At 44.1% G+C, this 26,119-nt stretch overlaps 1 protein-coding gene across 1 annotated transcript in view; it reads right to left on the minus strand.

The window, feature by feature from the left end:
- The window catches only part of kidins220a (kinase D-interacting substrate 220a), a 114,236-nt gene that overhangs the window by 27,597 nt on the left and 60,520 nt on the right, over nucleotides 1-26,119 (minus strand).

Here is a 26,119-nt window from a genome sequence, read left to right on the forward strand (position 1 = left end):
ATATCGAGAAACTGATTAAACAGCATGATCATTACACAGGTGCACCTTGTGGTGGGGACAAAAGGCCACTCGAAAATGTGCAGTTGTGTCACACAACACAATGCAACAGATGTCTAAAGTTGAGGGAGCGTGCAATAGGCATGCTGACCGCAGGAATGTCCATCAGATCTGTTGCCAGATAATTTAATGTTCCTTTCTCTACCATAAGCCACCAACGTTGTTTAACCTGTTGGGGCTAGGGGGCAGTATTTTCACGGCTGGATAAAAAAACGTACCCGATTTAATCTGGTTACTAATCCTACCCAGTAACTAGAATATGCATATACTTATTATATATGGATAGAAAACACACTAAAGTTTCTAAAACTGTTTCAATGGTGTCTGTGAGTATAACAGAACTCATTTGGCAGGCAAAACCCTGAGACATTTTCTGACAGGAAGTGGATACCTGATGTGTTGAATTACCTTTAAGCCTATGCCATTGAAACACACAGGGGTTGATTCATGTTTTGGCACTTCCTATTGCTTCCACTAGATGTCACCAGCCTTTACAAAGTGTTTTGAGTCTTTTACTGTGAGATCTGACCGAACAAGAGCCATGGAACGGTGATGGCCGATTAGACTCTGGCGCGAGTTCATGTTGGGTACCCTCGTTCCAATACGTTATAAAAGAGAATGCATTCGTCCACCTTGAATATTATTCATGTTCTGGTTAAAAAAGGCCCTAATGATTTATGCTATACAACGTTTGACATGTTTGAACGAACGTAAATATATTTTTCCCCTCGTTCATGAAGTGAAGTCCGGCGGGCTTAGATCATGTGCTAACAAGACGGAGATTTTTGGACATAAATGATGAGCTTTTTTGAACAAAACTACATTCGTTATGGACCTGTGATACCTGGAAGTGACATCTGATGAAGAGAATCAAAGGTAATGGATTATTTACATAGTATTTTCGATTTTAGATCTCCCCAACATGGCGGCTAGTCTGTATCGCAACGCGTATTTTTCTGGGCGCAGTGCTCAGATTATTGCAAAGTGTGATTTCCCAGTAAGGTTATTTTTAAATCTGGCAAGTTGATTGCGTTCAAGAGATGTAAATCTATAATTCTTTATTAGATGACAATATAATATTTTACCAATGTTTTCTAATTTTAATTATTTAATTTGTGGTGCTGACTTGACTGCCGGTTATTGGAGGGAAACGATTTCCTCAACATCAATGCCATAGTAAAACGCTGTTTTTGGATATAAATATGAACTTGATAGAACTAAAAATGCATGCATTGTCTAACATAATGTCCTAGGAGTGTCATCTGATGGAGATTGTAAAAGGTTAGTGCATCATTTTAGCTGGTTTTATGGTTTTGGTGACCCTGTCTTTGAACTGACAAAACATTACACACAGCTATTGTAAATGTACTCTCCTAACATAATCTAACTTTATGCTTTCGCCGTAAAACCTTTTTGAAATCGGACAACGTGGTTAGATTAAGGAGATGTTTATCTTTCAAAGGGTGTAAGATAGTTGTATGTTTGAAAAATGTGAATTTTGACATTTATTTGGTTTCAAATTTGCCGCTCTTGAAATGCACCTGCTGTTGATGGAGTGCACCACGGGGGGGACGCTAGCGTCCCACCTAGCCCATAGAGGTTAAGAGAATTTGGCAGTATGTCCAACCGGCCTCACAACCGCAGACCACGTGTAACCAGGACAGCCCAGGACCTCCACATCCGGCTTCTTCACCTACGGGGGTCAGACAGTGTTTCCTGTCTGTAATAAAGCCCTTTTGTGGGAAAAAAACTATTTATGATTGGCTGGGCCTGGCTCCCCAGTGGGTGGGACTGGCTCCCAAGTGGGTGGGCCTATGCCCTCCTAGGCCCACCCATTGTTGCTCCCCTGCCCAGTCATGAGAAATCCATATATTAGGTTCTAATAAATTATTTCAATCGACTGATTTCCTTCTATGAACTGTAACTCAGTAAAATCTTTGAAATTGTTGCATGTTGCATTTATATTTTTGTTCAGTATAATAAGTAATCCAACCAGTAATGGATTGAAACATGCTCTCAGCGCAAGAGAACTGTTGTTTTGCCTCAATCCAAAAACTGAATACAGCTTTTGATTGAATAGTGTGGTGTCGTGAAACAGAACGAGCCAGGGAAAGACATATGGGCGAAGGCTATATAGAGTAGTTAAGAAAAGTGTTTTTTGGTGCTTGACACGCATTCCTGGCCTTCTGTTTCCTGTGAGGGGCTGTGTGTGTGTGTGTGTGTGTGTGTGTGTGTGTGTGTGTGTGTGTGTGTGTGTGTGTGTGTGTGTGTGTGTGTGTGAACGTGCCTCGCTCGCGTCTCGGGGTCTGATTAATTACAGTGATCCTCAGAGGAGTGGGGGGGTGACATATGTTCCTGCGCCGCACCGCTCCTCTCCTCTGTGAGAGCTTGGAGGTGTGTGAGAGGTGTGTGTGTGGAGGGGGGGGGGGATACTACAGGGTTATCCTGGCACAGACCGGGCACCAGATGTCAGAGCAGATCCAGGACCAAGGCTCTGGCTCGAAGGACCGACCAACCAAACACTTTTTACGCTAAAAAATCCGGTTGGAGCTCCCGAAATAGACTCCCTGAGGATCTGACTCGGCTCAAACTTCCCCACAGATCACGGCTACCGACAGCCGGAAATCTCTACTCGTGTTCTTTTGTGATCGCCAAAATAGTTTCCATTTGCTGCTTTCCGGAAGCTTGCTTTTTTTTTGGTGCGATGCTGAACATAACATACCACTCTGGGGTACTGATCTGAAGATATTTATTCCTGATCTGAAACAACAACCACAGAAGCCAGCAGCTGTTATTCATCCTCATAACGACCAGAGGGAGCCCGATTTGCGTCTCCTTTAAAAACTGAAATGAAAAGGCTGCAGAGAACATTGCACCACAACTCACAGACTCTCAAGACTCTCATTCAATTTGCGATCAAAAGAACAATGATCCACCATCTCCATTCGAACAGTAAATCTGACAGCTATAAATACTGGCGGTCTCAAAAACACTTTTAATTTTGTTTGCGTTTCAATTTCCGTAAGTGCGTTAGACAGGCCCTGCACACTGGCTTGCCACCCAAGGAGTAATTTGTTACGTGTTCCCTGCAGAACAAGTGAGACAAACACGTTGGCCCGGTCATGTGTGGCTTTGGTTTGGGGCTAATGTCCCAAATTCCCCCGCAGGACAATGCCATCTTTTGTTTCACATACTTTCTACTACTTTCTCTACATTAAAGGATTGCTTGGCAGAGCTGGCCTTACCGTTAATGATTAAAAAAAATTGCTGATGTTAATAGACAGATTATGCACATTCTGCAGCAGATTAGACTGCTTGGCCCACTTTGGCAACGGGAATAATCTGGTGCACCTCTCGCTGTGCTCCGCCAACGGCATCACACAAGCTTCTGTGAAGAAAGTCGCTAAAAACAGCTTTTGGCCATTTTGACAGCCTGTTTGTGTGATATCAAGAAGTACGTTTTTTTCTTGTTCTTTCTTTTGAGAAGTCAGAGACACATGCAACATTTATAGTTTATTTTTAGTTGGAGGGACAGTGTGACAGTTTCACAGAACATTACTAATATGACTAGGCTATATAGCAAATATAATAATAGGACTATAAAATACTACTAATATCACAAATTCACTGTCTTCCAAGTACATGCTGCTCTCTGTGGCTTATATGGGCTGCAATAAACCTTACTGAGTGAGAGTACTTACGCCAGAGATGTGGAAGGACAGTTGACCTAGGAGTAGTTGACTCACCCCCAAATATACATCAGCAGTAATCTATTCACTTATTAGACGCTTTGGGGGATATGAAGCGCTCTTGCGTAGAGAAAACTATTGTAGAGACAACTAACAATGTCAGCAAGACAAAAGGAGTTGATCGTGGACTACAGGAAACGAAGGGCCGAGCACACCCCCCATTTAAATCTACGGAGCTGTAGTGGAGCGGGTCGAGAGCGTCAAGTTCTTCTTCGTCCAACTCACTAAGGACCTATCATGGTCCAAACACACCAACAGTCATGAAGAGGGCACAACAACACATCTTCCCCCCTAAGGAGGCTGAAAAGATTTGGCAAGGGCCCTCAGATCCTCAAAAAGTTCTACAGTTCTCAGTACCACTGAGAGAATCTTGACTGGCTGTATCGCCGCTTGGTATGGCAACTGCTTGGCATCCGACTGTAATGCGTTAAAGAGAAGTGCCTACGGCCCAGTACATCACTGTGGCCAAGCTCCCTGCCATCTAGGACCTATATACCAGGCGGTGTCAGAGGAAGGCCCTAAAAATTGGCAAAGACTCCACCTACACAAGTCATAGACTGTTCTCTCTGCCACCGTACGGCAAGCGGTACTGGAGCACCAAGTCTGGGACCAACATGCTCCTGAACAGCTTCTACCCCCAAGCCATAAGAGTGCTGAACAGTTAATCAAATGGCTACCCGGACTTTCTGCTTTAACCCCCTTATTTTTTACTCTCTTGCACTGACCTATGCACACTCACTGGATTCTACCCACACACTCACACTGACACTCCAACACACACAAAACACACATGCATATTGAGGCAACACACACACACATACATCCCCTTGAACACTCTTCACATACGCTGCTGTTCAGCATCTATCCTGATTGCCTAGTCACTTTTACCCCTACCTACATGTACATATTACCTCAACTATCCCATACCATTGCACATTGACTTGGTACCAGTACTCCTTGTATTTAGCCTTGGTATTGATATTTTATTATGCGTTACCATTTCCTTACTTTTTAACTCTGCATTGTTGGGAAAGGGCTCCTAAGTAAGCATTTCATGGTAAAATCTACACCTGTTGTATTCAGCACGTGACAAATAAAATTGGATTTTGATCATTTTGAACTGAGCATCACACTTCCCCAACAACCTCCCAGTCATGTGGATTACCGACAACACTCACGCTATTTACACGCCAGAGAAAACTGACAAACCCTTCACGGGGGTAAAGATCGCAGTAAAGATAGTTGTCTACGGTCTAATCGAAAAACCTACAGTATCTAAATCGCTGTGGTCTGACACAAACATTATACAGTAATTGGTAGTTGAGCAGAAGAGGAGATAGCAAAGACATGCTGGTTGAGTTTCAGTTGAGAGATGGGATCCACGCCGTGTTGACCTGGCCACAAGGCGACCATTAAAAGAAGCAGGTATCTGTTCCTCAAGTGCACATTTACCAGGCAGACAGGGGCCTGAGGTTGAAGTGAGGCAAGTGATTGTTGAGAAAGACAGGCAGTGTGACTCACCCGGCTATAAAAAGAGAATTGGGGCCCAGCTCACGTGATAAAGAGAGAGAGAAGGACAGAGAAAGAGAAGGAAAGCGAGAGAAAGAAAGAGAGAGAAAGAGAAGAACAGAGAGAGAGAAGTAGAGAGACAAATAGGAGAGAAAAAGAGAGGGAGAGAGTGCGAAAGAAAGAGAAAAAGAGGACGAGGGGATAGGACAGAGACATAGGAGAGAGAAAGAGAAGGATAGAGAGAAAGAGGAGAGAGAGAGGAGGAAAGAGGGAGAAAGAGAAGGCCAGAGAAAGAGAAGGACAGAGAAAGACAAGAAGAGAAGGACAGAGAGAGTGAAAGAGGAAGAGAGAGTGAAAGAGGAGGAGAGAAAGAAGGAAAGAAAGAGAGAATCAGAAGGAGAGAGAGAAAGAGGAGGAGAGAAAGAGAAGGAAATAGAAAGCAAAAGAGAGAAAATGAGGTAGAGAGAGAAAGAGGAGAAGAGAAAAAGAGGAGAGAGAGAATGATAAGGACAGAGAGAAAGAGAGAGAGAGATAAAGAGAAAGAGGAGAAAGAATGAGAGAAAGAGGAGAAAAGAGGAACAGAGAGAGAAAGAGGAGAGAGTAGGACCGAGAAAGAGAGCAAGAAAAAAAGGAGAGAGAAAAAGAAATAAAGACAGAAAGAGAAAGAGAGAGAAAGAGGAGAGAGAGCGAGACAAAGAGGAGGAGAGAGAGAGCGAAAGAGGAGGAGAGAGAGAGCGAAAGAAGAGGAGAGAGAGAGCGAAAGAAGAAGAGAAGAGAGAGCGAAAGAAGAAGAGAAGAGAGAGCAAAAGAGGAGGAGAGAGAGAGAGAGCGAAAGAGGAGGAGAGAGAGAGAGCGAAAGAGGAGGAGAGAGAGAGAGCGAAAGAGGAGGAGAGAGAGAGAGCGAAAGAGGAGGAGAGAGAGAGAGCGAAAGAGGAGGAGAGAGAGAGAGCGACAGAGGAGGAGAGAGAGAGCGAAAGAGGAGGAGAGAGAGAGAGCGAAAGAGGAGGAGAGAGAGAGAGCGAAAGAGGAGGAGAGAGAGAGAGCGAAAGAGGGGGAGAGAGAGAGCGAAAGAGGGGGAGAGAGAGAGCGAAAGAGGGGGAGAGAGAGAGCGTAAGAAGAGGAGAGAGAGAGCGTAAGAAGAGGAGAGAGAGAAAGAGGAGAGAGAGAGCGAAAGAGGGGGAGAGAGAGAGAAAGAAATGGAGAAAGAGAGAGCAAAAGAAGAGAGAGCGAGACAAAGAGGAGCGAAAGAGGAGGAGAGAGCGAAAGAGGAAAGAGGGAGAAAAAGGATTTAGAAAGAAAGAGGACAGAGAGAAAGAAGGACAGAGAAAGAGAGAATGATAAGGAGAGAGAGAGGACAGAGACAGAGAGAATGATAAGGAGAGAGAGAGAGGACAGAGACAGAGAGAACGATAAGGAGAGAGAGAGAGGAGAGAGAGAGCGAAAGAAGAGGAGAGAGAGCAAAAGAGGAGGAGAGAGAAAGCGAAAGAGGAGGAGAGAGAGAGCGAAAGAGGAGGAGAGAGAGAGCGAAAGAGGAGGAGAGAGAGGAGGAGAGAGAGAGCGAAAGAGGAGGAGAGAGAGAGAGAGCGAAAGAGGGGGAGAGAGAGAAAGAAATGGAGAAAGGGAGCAAAAGAAGAGAGAGCGAGACAAAGAGGAGCGAAAGAGGAGGAGAGAGAGCGAAAGAGGAAAGAGGGAGAAAAAGGATTTAGAAAGAAAGAGGACAGAGAAAGTGAGTGAGAGAAAGAGAAAAATGATAAGGAGAGAGAGAACAGAGAGAGAACAGAGAAAGAGAAGGACAGAGAGAATGATAAGGAGAGAGAGAGAGGAGGAGGAAAGAGGGAGAAAGAGAATGAGAGAGAAGGAGGAATGAAGGAGAAAGAGAGAGAAAGAAAAAGGACAGAGAGAAGAGGAGAGAACAAAAGAGGAGAGAGAGCGTAAGAAGAGGAGAGAGAGAGCAAAAGAAGAGGAGAGAGCAAAAGAGAGAGAGAGAGCGAAAGAAGAGGAGAGAGAAAGAAAGGGAGAGAGAGAGAGAGAGAGAGAGAGAGAGAGAGAGAGAGAGAGAGCGCGAAAGAAGAGGAGAGAGAAAGAAAGGGAGAGAGAGAAAGAGAAAGGGAGAGAGAGAAAGAGAGGGAGAGAGAAAGAAAGGGAGAAAGAAAGAAAGAAAGGAGTAGAGAGAAAAAGAAGGAGAAAGAGAAAGAGGAGGAAAGAGAGAGAGTGAAAGAGAAGGAGAGAGAGAAGAAAGAAAGAAAGAAAGAAAGAAAGGGAGAAAGAAAGAGGAGTAGAGAGAAAAAGAAGGAGAAAGAGAGAGCGAAAGAGAAGAGAGCGAAAGAAGAGAAAGCGCAAAAGAGGAGGAGAAAGAGCGCGAAAGAGGAGGGGAGAGAGAGCGAAAGAGGAGAGAGAGAGGAGAGAGAGAAACAGAAGGAGAGAGAGAGGAGGAGAGAAAGAGAGTGAGAAAGACAGAGAGAGAAAAAGAGGAGAGAGATAAACAGAGAGAGAAAAGGACAGAGAGAAAGAAGGAGAGAGAGAAGGATAGAGAGAGAAGGAGAGAGAAAAATAGGAAAGAAGGAGAAAGAGGAGGAGAGAGAGAAAGTGGAGGAGAGTGAGTGGGAAAAAAGAGAGAGAAAGAGAGAAAGAAAGAAAGAAAGAGGAGGAGAGAGAGGGAAAGAAAGAGGAGAGACAGAGAACAGAGAGAAGAACAGAGAGAGAGAACAGAGAGAGAGAGGATAGAGACAAATAGGAGAGAGAAAGAGGACAGAGAGAGAAAGAGAAGGACAGAGAGAAAGAGAAAATGATAAAGAAGGTGTGAGAGAAAGATTGAGAAAGAAAGGAGTGAGAGAAAGAGAAAAGATAAAGAAAAATATATATTTTTTTCATATTGTAAATATCCAAAACAAGCTTTGGCAATATGTACATTGTTACGTCATGCCAATAAAGCAAATTGAATTGAAAATTGACAGAAGGGAGAGAGAAAGAGGGGGAGAGAGGGAGAGCGAAAGAGGAGGAGAGAGAGCGAAAGAGGAGAGAGAGCGAAAGAGGAGGAGAGAAAGAGGAGGAGAGAAAGAGAAAGAGAATGAAATAGAGAGCGAGAAAGAGAAGGAAATAGAGAGCGAGAAAGAGGAGGAGAGAATGAGGTAGAGAGAGAGAGAGAAAGAGAAAAATGATAAAGGAGTGAGAGGAGAGAGAAAAAGAAAGACAGAGAGAAAGAGGAGGAGAGAGAGAGAAAGAAGAGAGAAAGAGAGGAGTACCGGAGTTCCAAATTGAGCAGCGGCTGCTGAAAAAATGAACTCCTACAAATACTGAAATGTACATGGTTTTTAGAGTGAAGTACATCGGAAAAAAGCTAAAGAAAACTGCAAGAGTGAATAGAAGACAAAACAAGCAACAAACGAAGAAGATAGGCTTTTGAAAAAGTAACTATTTTTCATTAAATTATACAGTTATCTTTGTTTGTTGTTTACCAGTTGCTAAGCAGTTTCTAGGGACTCTCCTGGAAGAAGCTAGCTAGCTAACAAAGAATATCTAGTTAACAGAAGAAAAGAAAGACAAAATAAGACAAAATAAGGACAGAAGATAAAGGACATCAACGTAAAACAGTCCTCTAAAGACACAAGAGACAATAATACAAGAAACAACACTTCTTTTGCAACATTGTAGCCATCATCACCAACGTTGCTATGGAAATTGTTTACCCACCAGACATCCAAACAGAGAAAGCGAAGAAAAGTTTCAAAGGTTGGTTGATGGAACAGAACCATGAATGCCTGTTTGCAGATCTTACCAGTTGCAAAACAAGAGCAAATGTAATATTTAATACCAAACGAGGGCACATATGGAAAAGGGTTATTTACAACCATTTCCCTTTCTCAAAAAAGAGAGGCATCAGCCAAGGATGTCAGATCAGCATTTTTGAAGAAGCTGACCAGAGCAACACGTATCAAACAGTAAACTTATATAATAATGGAACTGTATTGATACAAGGCAATGATTCAAGCCTCCAGGCTTTTGAGAATAGGTTTGCTACCCTAAAAGCAGAAACGGTCTCTGTGACCCAGCAAGAAGCCCTCAGTGTCCCTCTACCTACCTCACATGCAGCAGACAGAGCCAAGGACATGCCTACAACACCAAAAACTCAGGCTATGCAACGTTTCCACAACACCCTCTCTCTAGTCGAAGCAGAGGTCATAGAACTCAAAGAGAACAAGCTTCAAGAGGAGGACACTGTCCAGAAACTAAAAAGAAGAGATGAAACAGTGCATCTATTGCTAAATTAGAAAGCAGAATGGACAAACTGAGTCAGACAAATGATGACCTCAGAGACCATCTGAGCACAATAAGAGAGGAGCTAGAACAAAGAGAGAGGTACATTGACCTCCTCAACCAGCAGCTAGTCATTATGTCCTCTGCATCTAGAGAACATGTCCACCAGCTTGGTTCAACACAAGCAGAACCTGAGACCAGCATGGCCTCCGCCACACAGCCTGATGACACTGTACCAGCCTACCAGTCTGCTCCAGCCCAGATCAGCCAACCAGCCTCCCAGTCTGCTCCAGCACAGTCTGCTCCAGCCCAGGTCAGCCAACCAGCCTCCCAGACTGCTCCAGCCCAGGTCAGAATACCAGCCTCCCAGTCTGCTCCACCCAGACAATCACGCATAACTGCAATCCTAATTGATTCAAATGGGAAGTTCTTAGTCCAGGAAAGATTATTCCCTAGACACCAATGCAGCTACTCAGTCAGACCAGGATTGACACGACTGACAACATCATCCACACGGGCACAAACCACCTTCATGCCAAAGGTGAAAATGTATCTGGGGCAGTGAGAAGAGTGGCAGAACGGGCACAGGCTATGTTCCCAACAACCAATAGAGTTGTGTCCACCCTCCTACCAAGAAAAGACTTCCCAGGACAGTTGGACAATATAAATCAACAGAACACTGTGGACTGTGCCTCACTGCTCAATGTCAGAACGGCTCACCACCCCACTCTGACATGTACATTGTCGTATACATGTTCACATCTTGATCAGGACAGTATCAGAACCTTTGCCAAGGACCTAAAGGATGCAACACTTGGTAGGGACCCGCACACCCATCACCCCAGCAACAGAGGTCCCCCACCCCACATTCTGAAACAACAGTACCTCCACCATCCCCAGGAGAGAAGAGCCACACACGGCTTATTACAGCACAGCTCTACAAGACCAGGCCCAACACAGCACAGATTTACCAGACCAGACCCGCCTCAGGACACCACGACTAGACCCATCACAACACAGCTCTACTAGACCAGACCCATCACAACACAGCTCTACTAGACCAGACCCATCACAACACAGCTCTACTAGACCCAGACCCATCACAACACAGCTCTACTAGACCCGTCCCATCACAACACAGCACTACTAGACCAGACCCATCACAACACAGCACTACTAGACCAGACCCATCACAACACAGCACTACTAGACCAGACCCATCACAACACAGCACTACTAGACCAGACCCATCACAACACAGCACTACTAGACCAGACCCATCACAACACAGCACTACTAGACCAGACCCATCACAACACAGCTCTACTGGACCAGACCCATCACAACACAGCACTACTGGACCTAGCCCATCACAACACAGCTCTACTAGACCAGACCCATCTAATTGGAGGCAGCTGAATCTCGTTGCCTCTGATTAGAGACCATATTTAAGTAGGGGGTTTTTTCATTGTGTTTGTGGGTGGTTATTTTCTGTTTAGTTCATGTTAACCTGACAGAACTGCTGGCTGTCGTTTTCTTGTATTTATTATACTGACACACTATAAACAAAACAACTATGAGCACTCAACACGCTGCGCCTTGGTCTACTCCCGCCATTACAAATGGTGTATGTCTGTGTGTACAGTTGAAGTTGAAGTTAACATACATTTAGACTCGGTTTTTCACAATTCCTGACATTTAATCCTAGTAAAAAGTCCCTGTCTTAGGTCAGTTAGGATCACCACTTTATTGTAAGAATGTGAAATGTCAGAATAATAGCAGAGAGAATTATTTATTTCAGCTTTTCATTTCTTTCATCACATTCCCAGTGGGTCAGAAGTTTACATACACTCAATTAGTATTTGGTAGCATTGCCTTTAAATTGTTTAACTTGGGTCAAACATTTATGTAGCCATCCACAAGCTTCCCATAGTAAGATGGGTGAATTTTGGCCCATTCCTCCTGACAGAGCTGGTGTAACTGAGACAAGTTTGTAGGCCTCCTTGCTCGCACATGCTTTTTAAGTTCTCCCCACAAATGTTCTATAGGATTGAGGTCAGGGCTTTGTGATGGCCACTCCAATACCTTGACTTTGTTGTCCTTAAGCCATTTTTGCACAACTTTGGAAGTATGCTTGGGGTCATTGTCCCTTTGGAAGACCCATTTGCGACCAAGCTTTAACTTCCTGACTGATGTCTTGAGATGTAGCTTCAATATATCCACATCATTTTTCTTCCTCATGATGCCATCTATTTTGTGAAGTGCACCAGTCCCTCCTGCAGTAAAGCACCCCCACAACATGATGCTGCCACCCCCGTGCTTCACGGTTAGGATGGTGTTCTTCGGCTTGCAAGCCTCCCCCTTTTCCCTCCAAACATAACAATGGTCATTATGGCCAAACAGTTCTATTTTTGTTTCATCAGACCAGAGGACATTTCTCCAAAAAGTACGATCTTTGTCCCCATGCTCAGTTGCAAACCGTAGTCTGGCTTTTTTATGGCGGTTTTGGAGCAGTGGCTTCTTCCTTGCTGAGCGGCCTTTCAGGTTATGTCGATATAGATACTTCTGTACCTGTTTCCTCCAGCATCTTTACAAGGTCCTTTGCTGTTGTTCTGGGATTGATTTGCTCTTTTCCCACCAAAGTACGTTCATCTCTAGGAGACAGAACGCGTCTTCTTCCTGAGCGGTATGAAGGCTGTGTGGTCCCATGGTGTTTATACCTGCGTACTATTGTTTGTACAGATGAACGTGGTACCTTCAGGCGTTTAGAAATTGCTCCCAGTGATGAAGCAGACTTGGAGGTCTACAATATTTTCCTGAGGTCTTGGCTGATTTCTTTTGATTTTCCCATGATGTCAAGCAAAGAGGCACTGAGTTTGAAGGTAGGCCTTGAAATACATCCACAGGTACACCTCCAACTGACTCAAATTATGTCAATTAGCCTATCAGAAGCTTCTAAAGCCATGACATAATTTTCCAAGCTGTTTAAAGGCACAGTCAACTTAGTGTATGTAAACGTCTGACCCACTGGAATTGTGATACAGTGAGTTATAAGTGAAATAATCTGTCTGTAAACAATTGTTGGAAAAATTACTTGTGTCATGCACAAAGTAGATGTCCTAACCGACTTGCCAAAACTATAGTTAACAAGAAATTTGTGGAGTGGTTGAAAAACGAGTTTTAATGACTCCAACATAAGTGTATGTAAACTTCAATATATATATATGCATGTGATAATATATATATATATATATATATACACACACATACATACATACATACGTTTTTTTTTTCAATGTACTTTACTCAAACCAGTGAATATCACTTATTATAAATGAGATCATTAACTATCAGCTCTTGGAATATCCAGGGCCTATACTCTTCACATTTTGGTTATAAAACAACAAATCCAGAATTTATTAAAAACATCAAGGGACAGGACATCATAATCCTACTGGAAACATGGTGTCGTGGAGACATAGATACTCAGTGTCCCTCAGGCTATAGAGAAAGTTTACTACCATCAATCAAACATAAAAATGTTAAATGGGTCCGGGACTCATTTTAAAAAATGCAAATCAATTTATAACATTTTTGACATGCGTTTTTCTGTATTTTTTTGTTGTTATTCTGTCTCTCACTGTTCAAATAAACCTACCATTAAAATTATAGACTGATCATTTCTTTGTCAGTGGGCAAACGTACAAAATCAGCAGGGGATCAAATACTTTTTTCCCCTCACTGTATATGCTGATGACTTGGTACTTCTATCACCAACCAAAGAAGGTCTTCAACAGAACCTTAATATTCTAGAGCAATACTGCCATAATTGGGCCCTGGCAGAATTAAAAATATATATGTATATATCATGATTTAACTTCTCTAGGGTAGGGAACAGTATTTTGACGTCCGGATGAAAGGCATGCCCGTAGTAAACTGCCTGCTACTTAGGCTCAGAAGGTAGGATATGCATATTATTAGTAGATTTGGATAGAAAATACTCTGAAGTTTCTAAAATTGAATGATGTCTGTGAGTATAACAGAACTCATATGGCAGGCAAAAACCTGAGAAAAATCCAACCAGGAAGTGTGGAAATCTGAGGTTTGTAGTTTTTCAAGTGATTACCTATACAGTATACAGTGACTTAGGGTTAATTTTGCACTTCCAACGGCTTCCACTAGATGTAAACAGTCTTTAGAACGTTGCTTCATGCTTCTACTGTGAATAGGGAGAGAATAAGAGCTCCTGGAAGTAGATGAGTGAGAAAATGACATGAGCTCAGTGGCGCGCGCTCACATGAGAGTTAGCTGTGTTCCTTTTCTTTTTTGAAGACATTGGAATTGTCCGGTTGGAATATTACTGAAGATTTATGATAAAAACATCCTAAAGATTGATGCTATGCATCGTTTGACATGTTTCTACGAACGTAAATATAACTTTTTTTGACTTTTCGTCGTGACATTTTGCGCGCACTTCCTGCATTTGGAGTAGTGGACTAAATGCACGAACAAAAAGGAGGTATTTGGACATAAATGATGGACTCTATCGAACAAAACGAACATTTATTCTGGAACTGGGATTCCTGGGAGTGCATTCCGATGAAGATCATCAAAGGTAAGTGAATATTTATCATGCAATTTTAGTCATTTCTGTTGACTCCAAAATGGCTTGTTTTGAAATCTGACACAGCAGTTGCATTAAGGAGAAGTGTATCTATAATTCTTTGAATAACTGTTGAATATTTTATCAACGTTTATGATGAGCATTTCTGTAAATTGATGTGCTCATTCACCGGAAGTTTTGGGAGGCAAAACATTTCTGAACATTACACGACAATGTAAAATGGGGTTTTTGGATATAAATATGGACTTCATCGAGCAAAACATACATGTATTGTGTACCATGAAGTCCTATGAGTGCCATCTGATGAAGATCATCAAAGGTTAGTGATTAATTTTAGCTGTATTTCTGATTTTGTGACGCCTCTCCTTGCTTGGAAAATGGCTGTGTGGTTTTTCTTGTCTAGGCACTGTCCTAACATAATCTAATGTTATGCTTTCGCCGTAAAGCCTTTTTGAAATTGGACAATGTGGTTGGATTAACGAGACGTGTATCTTTAAAATGGGATATAATAGTTGTAAGTTTGAGAAATTTGAATTATGAGATTTTTGTTGTTTTGAATTTGGCGCCCTGCTATTTCACTGGCTGTTGAATAGTGTGTCCCGCAGGTGGGACGCGTCCCACATACCCCAGAGAGGTAAAAAACAGATAAAAAACAGAGGTAAAAAAAACAAATATAAATTCACCCTGAACACCACCATAATTGAACACACTAAAAATGACTCGTACCTTAGTCTGACCATATCTGCATCGGGAAACTTTAATATGGCAGTGAATGCACTCAAAGAAAAAACCTGCAGAACATTGTATGCAATAAAAATGAAATTATTCAAAATCAACATCCCAATTAGAATTTGGACCAAAATATTTGACAGTGGAATCCTACCAATAGCTCTTTAGGGAAGTGAGGTTTGGGGGCCACTCAATAAACTGGACTTTAATATGTGGGACAAACATCCAATTGAAGCCCTACATGCAGAATTCTGTCGGAAAATTCTACAAGTCCCGAGAAATTCACCAACTAATGCATGTAGGGCAGAATTGGGCCGCTTTCTAGTTGTAATGAAAATACAGAAAAGATAACACATTTTGCCTACATCTAAATTCAAGTACAAATTCAAGTCTGCAATTTAAAGCACTTCAAACCCAAGAGCTGAGCCCAGAAACGAGCCCTCTCAGTCAGCTGGTGTTGGAACTCACCAACCAAGCTGACACCAGCACTGCTTCAAAAGAAAGAATTCCAATAAACAAAATCATGAACCAATCAAAGGACTCATATTTACAACATTGGAAAAACTAAACAAAATCCCAAAGCCGACTAAATTGCTATCTGACACAAAACAGAGAATATGAATTGGCTGATTATCTCTACTCTGTCAGAGATATGAAGCAGAGACAGATCCTTACCAAGTACAGGCTGAGTGACCACCAATTGGCAATAGAAACCGGAAGACATAAAAAGACATGGCTACCCAAAGAGGAGTGTGTATCTGGTCACTGCACGACAGGGGAGGTAGAAACAGAGATGCACTTTCTCCTCTACAGTGATAAATATTCCTCACCAAGAAATTCATTATTCACAGAAATGACTACATTTATTCCAAATGTTAACTTATTAAACCCAGAGGAAAAACTAAAAATACTCATGGGTGAAGGAGCAATGGCTCCTCTTGCAGCCAAATATGTATTTGCCTGCCACAGCCTGAGAGACGCTGAATAATACCATCTGCATAGTAAATAGTAACGTAATTATTATTAGTATTATTGTTATTACTATTATTGTTGTGATTATCATTCCAAATAGTAGTGGTACGAGTAGTAGGGGTGATGGTAATGAGAACAGTTTAATGATGATGGTAGTTGTAGTAGTGATGTAATGGTGACGATGACAGTTATTTAGTTATAAGTTAGTTATAGTTTAGCTGTTTATATTTATTACATTTTTACTATTGACTGTTAACATTTTATTGCTGTTATTTTTGAATAAAATGTATTATTATTTACAACAATTTTATATTATTATTTGTTATTGTTTAGAATTGTATTACAATGTATATTGTATACATTGTTGCTTTGGCAATATTGACAATGTTTTCATGCCAATAAAGCAGCTTGAATTTGAGAGAGGGAGAGAAAGAGGAGGAGAGAGGGAGAGAAAGAGGAGGAGAGAGGGAGAGAAAGAGGAGGAGAGAGGGAGAGAAAGAGGAGGAGAGAGAGGAGAGAGAGAAATAAATAGGAGGAGAAAGGAGAGAGAGAAAGAGGAGAGCGAAAGAGGAGGAGAGAGGAGAAAAAGGAGGAAGGCGAGAGAGAGAGAGAGGCGAGAGAGAGGAGAGAGAGAAAAGCGAGAGGAGAGAGAGGAGAGAGAGGAGAGCGAGAGAGAGGAGAGCGAGAGAGAGGAGAGCAAGGAGAGCGAGGAGAGAGGAGAGAAAGAGGAGGAGAGCGAGGAGAGAAAGAGGAGGAGAGCGAGGAGAGAAAGAGAGAGAGGAGAGAAAGAGAGCGAGAGAGAGGAGAGAAAGAGGAGGAGAGCGAGAGAGAGAGGAGGAGAGCGAGAGAGGAGGAGAAAGAGGAGGAGAGAGAGGCGAGAAAGAGGAGGAGAGCGAGGAGAGAAAGAGGAGGAGAGCGAGGAGAGAAAGAGGAGGAGAGCGAGGAGAGAAAGAGGAGGAGAGCGAGAGAGAGAGGAGGAGAGCGAGGGAGAGAGGAGAGAGAGAGAGAGGCGAGAAAGAGGAGGAGAGCGAGAGGCGAGAAAGAGGAGGAGAGAGAGAGAGGCGAGAAAGAGGAGGAGAGAGAGAGAGGCGAGAAAGAGGAGGAGAGAGAGAGAGGCGAGAAAGAGGAGAGAGAGAGAGAGAGGCGAGAAAGAGGAGGAGAGAGAGAGGCGAAAGAGGAGGAGAGAGAGAGAGGCGAGAAAGAGGAGGAGAGAGAGAGAGGAGAGGAGAGAGAGAGAGAGGAGCGAGAAAGAGGAGGAGAGAGAGAGAGAGGAGAGAAAGAGGAGGAGAAGAGAGAGAGGAGAGAGAGGAGGAGAGAGAGAGAGAGGAGAGAAGAGAGGAGAGAGAGAGGGGAGAGACAGAGGAGGAGAGCGAGAGAGAGAGGAGAGAGGAGGAGAGCGGAGAGAGGCGAGAAAGAGGAGGAGAGAGAGAGAGGGAGAGAGAGAGGAGAGAGAGGAGAGAGAGGCGAGAGAGGAGGAGAGAGAGAGAGGAGAGAAAGAGGAGGAGAGAGAGAGGAGGAGAGAAAGAGGAGGAGAGAAGAGGAGGAAAGAGGAGGAGAGAGAGAGAGAGGCGAGAAAGAGAGGAGAGAGCTAGAGAGCGAGAGAAGAGTAGTTGGAGAGAGAGAGAGAGACGAGAAAGAGGAGAGAGAGAGAGAAGAGAGAGAGAGAAAGAGGAGGAGAGAGAGAGAGAGGAGAGCGAGAGAGGGAGAGAGAGAGGAGAGAGAAAGAGGAGGAGAGAGAAGAAGAGGGGAGGTGAGAGAAAGAGGAGGAGAGAGAGAGAGAGGAAGAGGAGAGAGAGAGGAGAGAGAGGAAGCGAGAGGAGAGAGGAGGAGAGAAGGAGGGAGAGAGAGAGAGGAGAGAAAGAGGAGGGAGAGAGAGAGAGGCGAGAAAGAGGAGAGAGAGAGAGAGAGGTAGAAAGAGGAGGAGAGAGAGAGAGGAGGAGAAAGAGGAGGAGGGAGAGAGAGAGGCGAGAAAGAGGAGAGAGAGAGAGAAGGCGAGAAAGAGGAGAGAGAGAGAGAGAGGAGAGAAAGAGGAGGAGAGAGACGAGAGAGAGGAGAGGAGAGGAGGAGAGCGAGAGAGAGGAGAGAAAGAGGAGGAGGCGAGAGGAGGAGAAAGGGAGGAGAGAGAGGCGAGAAAGAGGCGAGAAAGAGGAGGAGAGAGGAGGGAGAGAGGCGAGAAAGAGGAGGAGAGAGGAGGCGAGAGAGAGGAGGAGAGAGAATATAGAGAAGGAGAAAGAGGAGGAGAGAAAGAGGAGGAGAAGAGAGGAGAGAGGAGAAGAGAGAGAAGAGGAGGAGAGAGAGGAGGAGAGAGAGAGAAGAGGAGGAGAGAGAGAGGAGAAAAGAGGAGAAGAGAGAGAGAGAGGAGAGAAGAGGAGGAGAGAGAGAGAGAGAGAGAAAGAGAGGAGAGAGAGGGAGGAAGGAGAGAGAGGAGGAGGAGAGAGAGGAGAGAGGAGAAAGGAGAAGAGGAGGAGAGGAGAGAAAGAGGAGGAGAGAGAGAGAGAGAGAAGAGAGAGAGGGAGAAGAGAAGAGAAAGAAGAGGAGAGGAGAGAAGAAAGAGGAAGAAAGAGAGAGAGGAGAGAAAGAGGAGGAGAAGAGAGAGGAGAGAAGAAGCGAAGAGAGGAGAAAAGGAGGAGAGAGAGAGGAGAAAGAGGAGGAGAGAGAGAGAGAGGCGAAAGAGGAGGAGAGAGAGAGAGGTGAGGAAAGAGGAGGAGAGAGAGAGAGAGGCGAGAAGAGGGGAGAGAGAGAGAGGCGAGGAGGAGGAGAGAGAGAGAGGAGGAGAGAAAGAGGAGGAGAGAGAGAGAGGAGGAGAGCGAGAGAGAGGAGAGCGAGGAGGAGAGAGAAAGAGGAGGAGAGAGGAGGAAAGAAGTGAAAGAGAGAAAGAAAGAGGAGGAGTGAGAGAGAAAGAGGAGGAGAGAGAGAGAAGAGAGAGGCAAGAGAGAGAGAGAGAGAGAGAAGAGAGAGACGAGAAGAGAGAGAGGAAGAGAGGAGACGAAGGGAGAGAAAGAGGAGACAGCAAAGGGAAGAAAGAGGAGGAGAAAGCGAGGAGAGAGGAAAGAAAGAGGAGGAGAGCGAAAAGGAGAAAAAAGGAGAAGCAGAAGAGGAAAAAAAGAGGAGAGGCGAAGAAGAAAAAAGTCTGGAGGAAGAAGAGAGAGGAGAGAAGTGGAGGAGAGCGAGAGAGGAGAGAGAGGAGAGAGAGGCAGAGGCGAGGAAAGAGGGGAAGAGAGAGAGAAGAGAAGGAGAGAGAGAGGCGAGGAAAGAGGAGAGAGAGAGAGAGAGAGAGAAAGAGGAGAGAGAGAGAGAGAGGGAGAAGAGAGAGGAGAGAGGAGAGAGAAGAAGAGAGAAGAGGGAGAGAAAGAGGAGGAGAGAGAGAGAGCGAGAGAGAGGAGAGAGAGAGAGAGCGAGAAAAAGAGGAGGAGAGAGAGAGAGGCAAGAGAGGAGAGAGAGAGGCAAGAGGAGGAGAGGGAGAGAGGAGGAAGAGAGAGAGAGAGAGAGAGAGCGAAGAAGAGGAGCAGAGAAGAAAAAGAGGAGAGAGAAAGAGAGAGGGGGGAAGAGAGAGAGAGAGCAGAGAGGAGAGAAAGAGGAGAGCGAGAGAGAGGAGAGAGAGAGAGGAAGAGGAGGAGAGAGAGAGGCGAGAAAGAGGAGGAGAGAGAGAGAGAGGAGAGAAAGAGGAGGAGAGAGAGAGAGGAGGGAGAGAAAGAGGAGAGAGAGAGAGGAGAGAGAGAGAGAGGCAGAGAGAGGAGGAGAGAAAGAGGAGAAGAGAGGAGGAAAGAGTGAAAGAGAGAGAGAGAAAGAGGAGGAGTGAGAGAGAAAGAGGAGGAGAGAGAGAGGAGAGGCGAGAGAGAGGAGAGAGGAGAGCGGGAGAGCGAGGAGGAGAGAGAAAGAGAGGAGAGAAGGGCAAGAAGGAGAGAGAAAGAAAGAGAGGAGAGAGAAGAGAGAAAGAGAGAGAGAGAGAGAGAGAATTAGAGAGAGAAAGAGAGAGAAGAGAAAGAAAAAGAGGGGGGAAAAACGGAAAAAAGAGGGACGGAAGGAGAGAGGAGAGAAGAAAAGGAGAGCGAGAGAAGGGAGAGAAAGAGGGAGGAGAGCGGAGAGGAGAGACAAGTGGAGAGAGAGAGAGAGAAAGGCGAGGAGAGAGAGAGAGGCGAGAAAGAGGAGGAGAGAGAGAAGAGGCGAGAAAGAGGAGGAGAGAGAGAGAGGCGAGAAAGAGGAGGAGAGAGAGAGAGGCGAGAAAAGAGGAGGAGAGAGAGAGGCAGAAAGAGGAGGAGAGAGAGGGAGAGGCGAGAAGAGGAGGAGAGAGAGGAGGAGAAAGAGGGAGAGAGAGAGAGGAGGAGGGGAGAGAAAGAGGAGGAGAGAGAGAGGAGGAGGAAGAGTGAGAGAGAAAGAGGAGGAGGAGTGAGAGAGAAAGAGGAGGAGAGAGGGAGAGAGAGAGGAGAGAGAGAAGAGAGGAGAGAGAGAGGAAGAGAGGAGAGCTAGAGAGAGGAGAGCGAGGAGAGAGAGAGAGGAGCAGAGGGGGAGAGAACGAGGAGGAGAGCGGAGAGAGGAGAGAAAGTGGAGGAGAGCCTAGAGAGAGGAGAGAAATGAGGAGAGCGAGAGGCAGAGAGAAAGAGGAGGAGGCGAGAGGCAGAGAAAGAGGGGAAGCGAAAGAGGAGGAGAGAGAGAGGCGAGAAAGAGGAGGAGAGAGAGAGAGAGGCGAAAGAGGAGAGAGAGAGAGAGGCGAAAGAGGAGAGAGAGAGAGGCGAGAAAGAGGAGGAGAGAGAGAGAGGCGAGAAAGAGGATGGAGAGAGAGAGAGGCGAGAAAGAGGATGGAGAGAGAGTGAGGCGATTAAGAGGACGAGAGCGAGAGAGGCGAGAAAGAGGAGGAGAGAGAGAGGAGAGAGAGAGGAGGAGAGAGGAGACGAAAGAGAGCGAAGGAGGAGAGAGGAGAGAAGAGGAGGACAGCGAGAGAGAGGAGAGAAAGAGGAGGAGAGCGAGAGAGAGGAGAGAAAGAGGAGGAGAGCGAGAGAGAGGCGAGAAAGAGGAGGAGAGCGAGAGAGAGGAGGAGAGAGGGAGAGAGGCAGAAAGAGGAGGAGAGAGAGAGGCGAGAAAGAGGAGGGAGAGAGAGAGAGAGGGGAAAGAGGAGGAGAGAGAGAGAGGAGGAGAGAAAGAGGAGGAGAGAGAGAGAGGAGGAGAGGAGAGAGAGGAGAGGAGGAGGAGAAAAATAATAAACATAGTATTATTATATATTTACATTACGTTTCATTTATTCATTACACACTACACATTCACACATATTAATACACATTAGTATTCACATTTTATTGTCTACATTACTTCATTATTATTATTTTATTGGTCTATTATTATTATTTATTATCTGGTTTATTGGTTAAGACATTATTCATATTATCTGATATTGCCGATGATGCATATCTGCTTATTATCTTATTATTGCTTTGATGATGACATTTTGATGTCATTGTTGATGATGGTTATTTCATACATATTACATGTTTTATGGTTTCATATTTACATGTTTTTATTTATATTCAAGATATTTGACATGTCATGATTATTATTCAAGATGCCACATATTGCCGATGACACATACATGCCCAACACGCCCGTTACGATGACATTATTAATGCCCGTTATATTATATTACACATGCCTCGTTGATGATGATACATATACATCACAACTATTGCTTGATGATGCACATATACATATTTATTTATACATGACATACATACATGACGTTATCTATTATTTATTATTCGGCATTACGTTACGTATTTATTTACACATTTACTTGCCGTTTTCGCCATCATTACTATCATTCATTACTTTATTGCGCCCGTCACACGTTGTATTTACTATTTACACACGTATTATCACACATTATTGTCATTATCACCACACACACACACTCACATTACTTTAATACACATTTTATCCATTACTTATCATTCGCGACATACTATTATCTGGCTTGGTTCAAGACATTATCATTCAATATCTTATTACACATTTATTAGTTCATATTGTCTTATTGGAAGAGAGAGAGGCGAGAAAGAGGAGGAGAGAGGGGAGGAGAGAGAGAGGCTAGAAAGAGGAGGAGAGAGAGAGAGAGGCGAGAAAGCAGGAGGAGAGAGAGAGAGAGGCGAGAAAGAGGAGGAGAGAGAGAGAGGAGGAGAGAAAGAGGAGGAGAGAGAGAGAGGAGGAGAGCAGAGAGAGGAGACAGGAGGAGAGAGAAAGAGGAGGAGAGGAGTGGTTAGCTGAAGAGAGAAAGAAAGAGGAGGAAGGAGAGAGAAAGAGTTGATATATTATTACACATATTACACGCCCGGCATATTTACTACATATTTCATTATTCAAGATGCTCATTCCACATATTACTTTTATTACATACTTAATATTCACACATTATATCATCTGCTTATATCTCGTAAGCATATTTAATATCTGGCTATTGTCTTATTAATATTTCATACATCCACATTATCTTTTATTATCATATCATTATCTTGACACAATATTTACTATTGGTTTCACATTATTATTTACTAATATTGATACTATTGTCTACGACACATATTAATATTATTTACTTTACTGGCTCTATTAATACATATTTATTAGTTATTATTTATTATTCAAGCATATTTACGTTTTATTATTATTCGCCATTACGTTTTCTTATTTAGCCATTCACACATATTTACTACGTGATGATGACATCTACATGTTACGACACATTGTCATTATTTATTATTATTATTCGTCATCGTATTATACATTACTATCTCATGGTTGATGATGACATATACGCCCGTGTCGATGATGACATATACACATACCAAGATGACAAGATGATGACATATCATTTATTTATTATTAATATTTACTTATCATTCGCCATTATTACTATTATTCCGCTTACTTCATTAATACGTCATTTACTTACATATTTACGCTTGTATTATCGTCATTTACTACTTACTACGTATCATTTTTTACCATTAATACTTTACTTCGTGCACCGTCATTACGTGCCATTTATTTCATTTATTACTATCATTTACTTACACACACACACGCCACACATTAATATTACTTATTATTCCACATTATCATTCATATTTGTGGTCTATTTATTCAACACATTTATCTGTTTATTATCTTATTTATTATTTACTGGTCTGGCTTACTGGTCTTATTACGTCATTACTATTATCTTATTATCTTATCACGTCATTTACTTTACGTTGCACATTTAATACGTTTTTCATTACTTTTTATCATTCACATTACTACTGCCTTATTTATCATTCACACATTTAATACGTTTTGACGACATTCGCCATTGACATTTACTGCCGATGACGACATTCGCTGATGCATGACATTGTCGACATTATTATTATCGCCCGCCAACATGCAACATAACATACTTATTACACACCAACTCGTCATGGAGGAGAGAGAGAGAGGCGGAAAGAGGAGGAGAGAGAGAGAGGCGAGAAAGAGGAGGAGAGAGAGAGAGGCGAGAAAGAGGAGGAGAGAGAGAGAGGCGAGAAAGAGGAGGAGAGAGAGAGAGAGGCGAGAAAGAGGAGGGAGAGAGAGAGAGGCGAGAAAGAGGAGGAGAGAGAGAGAGAGGCGAAAGAGGAGGAGAGAGAGAGAGGGAGAAAGAGGAGAGAAACGCGGAGGAGAGAAAGAGGAGGAGAGAGAGAGAGAGGCGAGAAAGAGGAGGAGAGAGAGAGAGAGGCGAGAAAGAGGAGGAGAGGAGAGAGAGAGAGGAGGAGAGAGAGAGAGAGGCGAGAAAGAGGAGGAGAGAGAGGAGAGAGAGAGAGGAGAGAAAGAGGAGAGAAACGCGGAGGCGAGAGAGGAGGAGAGCGAGAGAGAGGAGAGAAAGAGGAGGAGAGCGAGAGAGAGGAGAGAAAGAGGAGGAGAGCGAGAGAGAGGCGAGAAAGAGGAGGAGAGAAAGAGGAGGAGAGCAAGAGAGAGGAGAGAAAGAGGAGGAGAGCGAGAGAGAGGCGAGAAAGAGGAGGAGAGAGAGGAAAGAGGAGGAGAGAGAGGAAAGAGGAGGAGAGAGAGGAAAGAGGAGGAGAGAGAGGAAAGAGGAGGAGAGAGAGGAAAGAGGAGGAGAGAGAGAGAGAGGCGAGAAAGAGGAGGAGAGCGAGAGAGAGGCGAGAAAGAGGAGGAGAGAGGCGAGAAAGAGGAGGAGAGAGAGAGAGGCGAGAAAGAGGAGGAGAGAGAGAGAGAGGCGAGAAAGAGGAGGAGAGAGAGAGAGAGGCGAGAAAGAGGAGGAGAGAGAGAGAGAGGCGAGAAAGAGGAGGAGAGAGAGAGAGAGGCGAGAAAGAGGAGGAGAGAGAGAGAGAGGCGAGAAAGAGGAGGAGAGAGAGAGAGAGGCGAGAAAGAGGAGGAGAGAGAGAGAGGAAGAGAGAAAGAGGAGGAGAGAGAGAGGAGGAGAGCGAGAGAGAGGAGAGCGAGAGAGAGGAGAGCGAGAGAGAGGAGAGCGAGAGAGAGGAGAGCGAGGAGGAGAGAGAAAGAGGAGGAGAGAGGAGGCGAGAGAGAGCGAAAGAAAGAGGAGGAGAGAGGAGGCGAGAGAGAGCGAAAGAAAGAGGAGGAGAGAGAGGAGGCGAGAGAGAGCGGAGGAGAGAGAAAGAAGTGAAAGAGAGAGGAGGAGAGCGAGAGAGAGGAGAGAGAGAGGAGGAGAGCGAGAGAGAGGAGAGAGAGAGCAGAGAAAGAGGAGGAGAGAGAGAGAGAGGAGAGAAAGAGGAGGAGAGCGAGAGAGAGAGGAGAAAGAGGAGGAGAGAGAAGAAAAATAATGGAAAAAGAAAAAAAAATATATTTTATTTTTTAATATAATGTTTATATAAAAGTGATAGAAATTGAAATATGATATAGTAATGAAATTTATATAGATATTGAAATTATAATTATTATTAAATTTTTTATTATTATACATAAAAATTTATATTTATAGACGTTATTATATTTTATTAATTTATATATGTAGAAAGTTGTATATTTATATATAAAGAAAGTGGAGGAGAGAGAGAAAAAAAAAAGAGAGAGGAGGAGAGAAAGAGGAGGAGAGAAAGAGGAGGAGAGAAAGAGGAGGAGAGAAAGAGGAGGAGAGAGAGAGAGAGAGGAGAGAGGAGGAGAGAAAGAGAGAAAGAGGAGGAGAGAGAGAAAGAGGAGGAGAGAGAGAGAGCGAGAGAGAGGAGAGAGAGACTAAGAGAAAGAGAGAGCAGGAGAGAGAGAGAGAGAGCAGGAGAGAGAAAGAGGAGGTGAGAGAGAGAGAGGAGAGGAGAGAGAGAGAGAGAGAGAGAGAGGAGGAGAGAGAGACTAAGAGAAAGAGAGAGCAGGAGAGAGAAAGAAGAGGAGAGAAAGAAAGAGGAGGAGAGAAAGAGAGAAAGAGGAGGGAGAGAGAGAGAGAGAGAGACTAAGAGAAAGAGAGAGCAGGAGAGAGAGAGAGAGCAGGAGAGAGAGAGAGCCTAAGAGAAAGAGAGAGCAGGAGAGAGAAAGAGCAGGAGAGAGAAAGAGGAGGTGAGAGAAAGAGAGAGAGAGAGAGAGAGAGAGGAGGAGAGAGAGAGGAGGAAAAGGAGGAGAGAGAACAAGAGAGGAGTAGAGAGAAGGAGAAAGAGAGAGAGATTAAGAGGCGAGGAGAGAGAAAGAAAGAGCAGGAGAGAGAAAGAGGAAGTGAGAGAGAAAGAGGTGAGAGAGAGAGAAAGAAAGAGGAGAGAGAGAGAGGAGGAGAGAGAGAGAAGAGGAGAAAGAGAAAGAAAGAGGAGGAGAGAGAGCGAGAGAGGAGGAGAGAGCGCAAGAGAGGAGGAGAGAGAGCGAAGGAGAAGAGAGAGAGAAAGAGGAGGAGAGAGGAGGAGAAAGAGAGAAGGAGGACAAAGAGAGAGGAGGAGAAAGAGAGGAGAGAGAAGGAGAGAGAGAGAGAGGAGAGAAGGAGAAAGAGAGAAAGAGGAGGAAAAGGAGGAGAGAGAGAACAAGAGAGGAGAGAGAGGAGAGAGAAGGAGAAAGAGAGAAAGAGAAGTTGAGAGAAAGAGAAAGAGGTGATTCAGCGTCATCAATAAGGAGATCTCACTCCAGATAAGGGCCGCTCGGCTCATCCTGGCATCCATGTTCGTTTGGGGCTTCCTTTAATCACAAACTGCCATTGCAGAGGTCATTCATTTCAAACGCAGTGTAAGTCACGTTTTGGAGACAGACAAGGGTGAAAATGCAGTGATGGGGGTGT

This window comes from Salmo salar, chromosome ssa09 (assembly GCF_905237065.1).
Source record: "Salmo salar chromosome ssa09, Ssal_v3.1, whole genome shotgun sequence".
Taxonomy (NCBI): Eukaryota; Metazoa; Chordata; class Actinopteri; order Salmoniformes; family Salmonidae; genus Salmo; species Salmo salar.